The sequence below is a fragment of the Hibiscus syriacus genome, unplaced genomic scaffold, assembly GCF_006381635.1.
Source record: "Hibiscus syriacus cultivar Baekdansim isolate YM2019G1 unplaced genomic scaffold, ASM638163v2 tig00003721_pilon, whole genome shotgun sequence".
Lineage (NCBI taxonomy): Eukaryota > Viridiplantae > Streptophyta > Magnoliopsida > Malvales > Malvaceae > Hibiscus > Hibiscus syriacus.
In genome coordinates this window covers 670197-676188 of record NW_024061981.1, presented here as the reverse complement: position 1 = coordinate 676188, position 5992 = coordinate 670197, and the positions used below count along the sequence as shown (strand labels likewise).

The window sequence follows — 5992 nt, the reverse complement described above, 5'->3', positions numbered from 1 at the left end:
TAATATTAATTTAAAATTATTTAATTTCCACCAAGTTTTTGGGTGTCACCCTCCTAAATGGGTGGTTCTGCCCATGCACGAATTGATGGTTTGTCTTCAGTATTTCAGGATTTGTGTGGCTCTAATTGTTAATAAGTCTTTATTGTATTGATGCCTGTACTGCTTTCTAATTTCTACATTCCAAACTTGGTTGGTCCTATTATCCATCTCAGAATGAAATTTTCAATTGTTAAAAAAAATAAACAAATTCGATCTCCAAAACTTACTGTAAAAATAAAACTATTCTATAACCTTCTTTGAATGCAATCAATGAAAATGAATAATTATATTGTGAAATAAATATTAAATATGTGTTGATGATTAAATATTGTTTTGATAAAATTTTACACATTGATCATCACCCGGATGTTGTTCATTTGCATACGGTCACTGCTTGGACACGGCCACCGCTGGGCGTGGTGAAATTGAATTTTGATAGCTCGTTTAATCGTGATGCTGCCACGGCTGGCTTTGGTTTTGTCTATATTTGATCATTTGAGCTGTTAAATTGCTGGTCTGTCTTACCCACATTACGCTTTCATAGTTGAAGCTCTTGCTTGCCTCTCTGCCCTCGACACCAGTCATAATAGAAGAGAACCCCCTCCCCCTTCCATGGACGACATCTTAATATTTTTTTATTAGTCTTGAGTGATAAAAATAAATATTTGCTCAAAAAACTCTCAATTATTTGAAAATAAACACTTAAATATACCTACATACATCGTGTTCGAACCCGAGATCGCCAGGCAAAATAATCACTCCTTTAACAACATAATTCATTTGGTCTCTTTAACCATCCCGGGTCAAACTGTACCACAACTGTACAACATAAAATGGCAGACTAGCTCCTGATAGTCGTGTTTTTTACATGGCAAGAGCCATTCTGCCATTCCTCAAATCTTAGAACCGCCCAAAATGTTAATAAGTACAATGATAACAACCCAGCCTTCATTCGTTATGAAGGGGAGCAAGCTTCGAGGCTTCGAGATTAGGAAGGAGACTTCGCCAAGCATCTGATACACTATTTGCCAGTATGGCCTGTCCCTAGGCAAATTCATGAAAAGCAATCCCCATGTCTTGTGTTTTTTGTTCCTGGAAACGCAATATCTCTTCATTCATCAGTCGAACTATTGTCTCAAATCTTCTTGTTGCCTCCTCACTCGCTGCCTTCAACTGCAACCATAAAACTAATTGTTAGCGAAAGTAAAAGCAATAAATTTGGCCTAAAAAGGCATAAAGTGAAAGCCTGGATGGAATGATTTGCCTCCTTATATTCATGCTCATCTTCTCCCACTCTGTCAGCGTGTTAGCATGAGCTTGTCACTGCAAACATTTGATCTCAAATTACAAAACTTATAAGAAATGCTGGACGTTTTAAAGATTGTCCAAGTAAATCGCTTGTGCAATTATCGTGCAAACAGAACACAGCTAGTGGCAACAAAAGATAGCTAAAATGGTGGGGAGGGGAGGCATAATGTATGAATAACCAAAAGCATACATTTATCTCCTTCAACTTCATTGTTTCAGCCAGTTCGCATTGTTGCCTGAATGCATTGCTCTCTCTCCTATTGTAGCCTGTTACACAAATGTAAGAGGATCAGCGATGAAATTGTTAACAACCATCCACTCAATATTATCATTAGATGAAGATGGGCTCCATCACCAATTCCACAATACAATTACTTTTTCAGTTAACTATTTCAGTATTGCAGGTAAAAATACATAGTTCTTCAACATTTTCTCAAGGAATGCTATATACGGCAATGAATAAATGCCATTCATCATAATGTAGAACAAAGAAGGCAGTCCAACTCACCTTTATGGACTGAACAGCACGAACATAATCCTTCAAGGGTTCTTCAAAATTCATTAAGAGTTGATGGGCCTGTAGTCAATTTTATGATGGTGAAAATGTAAGGCTACCCATATTAATCACTTTAGGAAAAGTCATATACAAGGCCATCATGATGCATGCTTTCAAAGTTAGAAAGACGAACACCTTTCAAAAAGAAGGCTCAACATTAAAAGACAGCAGCTTACCTCCTTCTGCAGCTTTGCAGATAGCAACTCAGATTTAGCCCCAAGATCAGAAAATGCCTTCCCAAGAGCCTGTCCTTCACAAGCACCAAGAAGCTTGACTGCTTTACCAAAATCAGATAGTGACTGCCCCAACTCTGGGAATAGTCAAACAAAAAATTGTTCAAATTTTTGTCCAAACCAAAAAGAGAAACACTAGATAAAGATATAAATGAGAAGCATAAAGTGTTTAGAGCCTCAAAATTCTACTTACCTCTGTGTCTCTTTACAAGACGATATGCATGCTTCTGAGCTTCAGCCAAATGATTTTCAAGCTCAAAAACATAGTGTTTAAGTTTCTCATATTCGGGATTTGATTCTTCAACAGGTTTTTCCTTTCCAAGTACAAAATCACTCATTTGGGGTTACCTCTTGGGGCCGAAGAAAAATTCAACATCATTATGGGACCCGATTATTCAAAAGTTTTACAAGAAATTGGCTGGGTGGAAGGCAGCTTCATTGTCTATTGCTGGTAGAGTTGTGTTGATAAAATCTATTCTTTGCTCTCAGCCGATATATTTCATGTCAATTTTCAGAATGCCGAGTTGTGTATTAGAGAGGCTTAATTCAATTATGGCGAAATTTCTTTGGGGGATTTGGTTGTTAAAAGTAGAATTCATTGGGTTAACTAGTCTACCTTTTGCAAGCCTAAGGCTTTGGGAGGGCTTGGGGTTCCAAATTTAGAGTTTATGAACAGAGTGTTATTGGAAAAATGGACGAGAAAATTTGCTAATGAGAAAAACTTTTGGTGGAAAAAGATTATTTGCTTCAATAACAAAATTGATCCGAATTCAATGGGGTTGGGAAATTCTGCCTCTTACAAAGCAACTTGGATATGGAAGGGGTTGTTAAAAATTGTTGTTCAGATAATGACTTGGAGTTTGTTTGCGGAGTAATTTTAACATGAAGGTGGGCAATGGGGATTCAATTTTGTTTTGGCATGACAATTGGCTTGATGGAGTTCCATTGAAAGATCGTTTTCCAAGGTTGTTCACTCTTTCAAATAACAAGGAGTAGAAGATTGCTGATTTCAGGAAATCAAACTTTTTAGACTGTTTTTGGGACATTCCTATGAGAATAAATCTTGTCGATTGGGAGACACTACAATGGATTGAACTTATTTCATTGTTGTATAATTTTAATCCCTCACCTTTGATTGATGATAGCCTTGTGTGGTTAGGAGAAGGTGATGGTTGTTTTTCAGTTAAATCTTTCTTTAGAATCCTTCTTGACAATTTGGATGACAGATTTTTATGGTTAAGACATGTGTGGTTCGATGTGGCTCCTCCTCAGGTCGAATATTTTTTTGGCAGGTGGTACACAAGAAGGTAGCAGTCAAAGTGGATTTAATTAAACGTGGGGTGTGTAACACCCTCAACCCGTATCCGACCCGGATCCGGGTCTGAGGTGTCACATTGACTTTTCAAAACTCTTTTCTTTACAAATCCACCAAAATCTTAAATTCATCATTTGAAAAAGTGAGTACTTTTTAGAAATAAATATAATTAAATCGTTTTACAAACCAATCAGAGCATATTCAATCCAAATCTTGTAACTACATGCCAACTAAATTTTATAACACAAAATACATAGACTTCATATGTTTCTGATCTGATATTCGTAAGGAATATGCTAACCTATCTTGCTCCTCTTAACTTCTCTTCTCGTTTCTGTAACCTACGTGTGAAACAGTCACACGCTAAGTCTATGACTTAGTGAGGCATTAAATTATAAAAGAACTCTAACTATTTACACATGCATGAACATATCATCTTATAATGCCACATCAAAACAATATAACATTATATATATAACGTACTATACACATATACATATCACACATTATTTTCATCTCTAACCTTATTCCACTATCAATATTCTTATCATTTATATCTTATAATTATACCCTCTTATATCTATTCTTTTACTCAACTTATTATTCAATTAACCAAGCAATACAGACATCATCATATAAATCATATCAGATTATCTAATAAGAAATACATGCATACATATAAATAATCATTAGTCACTTATCATTTAATCACATAGCACATATACTTAACCTTCTTAATCATATACTATACCTATCCTCATCATGTCCTTGCTATAAAATTTATCATATCACAACATATATTTGTTATTATCTCTTGATTAACTCATGTACATATGTGAGAACTATTGATATGTGAGTCTCTAGAGGTTGTGCACTAATGCTGTCACCACAGCTCGTATAAATGCACCGAAGTGCCGCATAGAATTGCACCGAAGTGCCATATAAAAAGTCCCTAAGGACCACGTAGAAAATTCCTTAAGAATCATATACATATACTAAGGATCAAATATGTGTCTCAAAAGACCTCATACATGTTCCAAAGAATACATATATGTCCCGAAGGATCGCATAGACCCTCGACTCTTGACATGCCAACTATACCTCTAGCTCTCATGACATATAACATGGGCATTAATATTTATGGTATTACACATTCACATATACACATAGTTTCATTATTACATTTTTATAAGATCACACGTAGTCAAGTAGTTCATTTCCATATAAATCACACATACACATAGATCACTTGCACGTAGAACATCTTCATAAAACTCACATATCACATAGCTTATAACTTGTTCTTATATCTTCTCATAACATATTCCCTTATAGCTTTCTGTCATATCATTCTCGACACTTAATATCACCTAGTTCATAGTCATGTGGCTTATCTTATATACCTATATTCACATACCTTATAATTACAGAGTTTACTCCATTTCACACATAATCACGTAATTTACTTATACATAGATCATTTCCATACCTAAATCATATAACACATAATTCTTCCTCATAAAGTTATACTATATATTCATATAATCTCATATTATCCTATAAGTAAATATTTATCTCATCTCATTTTTTCCATTTATTCTCATAATTATTTATACCATAACATAATTTATATCACATATCTATTATTATTTGTATAATAAGTTAATCTATTTATTTAGTTAAATTTTACATAACTCCTATACCATAGTTTTCTTTAAGTATACTTCTTCTCTATAACACTTATCTTATAGTTTGGTATCATCATTTATACTCAATTCCCTTCACTAATATATTATTCTCATATTACTCTATAGTCTAATCTTATTTAACTCATCACCCTTCTCATGTAGTCATATAAATCTATTATATTGATTCTTATAATTGATCACATATACTATGTAACATGTATGATCACCTATCATATAACCTATTTCACATTCCCATATAATCATATAGATCATTCATATTAATTCCTATAACTTATCACAACACATGTATTCACACAAATCATTTAATACATATTGTAATATATATCACATATACCCAAATCAAACATATGCATATGATCATAAATTCATGCATTCAAATATAGGAAATAGACTCGTCGCAAGTCTTATTTCCATTAAACATCATAAACTATCTTGTATGCACTCACCTTGGCCTCACTATGTTCCAATCCACTTTTATGATTTCCTCTCTTTCGATTGAATCTTAACTTGATAATCGTTCCGGAACTTGTTCATGCTCGATATCTATATAATCATACATTGATACATATCAGTATCCAATTGATGTATTCTAATCTATCATTTCTTAGACCAAAAGAAAGGTATAATTCTATTTTCCCCTTGAAGTGCATCGGTACATTCTATAGTGTATCGATGCATCCCCTAACATGTGCATCGATGCACTACCCCATGCATCGATACACAATTTACATTCGATGTTTCCATTTTAAGGGGTGTATCGATGCACTACCTATGCATCGATGCACTCATTGCATTTGATATTTCTTCTTTAAAGAGTGCATTAGTACACATT

General features: G+C 34.1%; 1 pseudogene; it reads right to left on the bottom strand.

Moving 5' to 3' along the window:
• Positions 1–797: 797 nt before the first annotated feature.
• LOC120181726 lies at positions 798–3501 on the bottom strand (annotated as a pseudogene).
• Positions 3502–5992: the final 2491 nt, after the last annotated feature.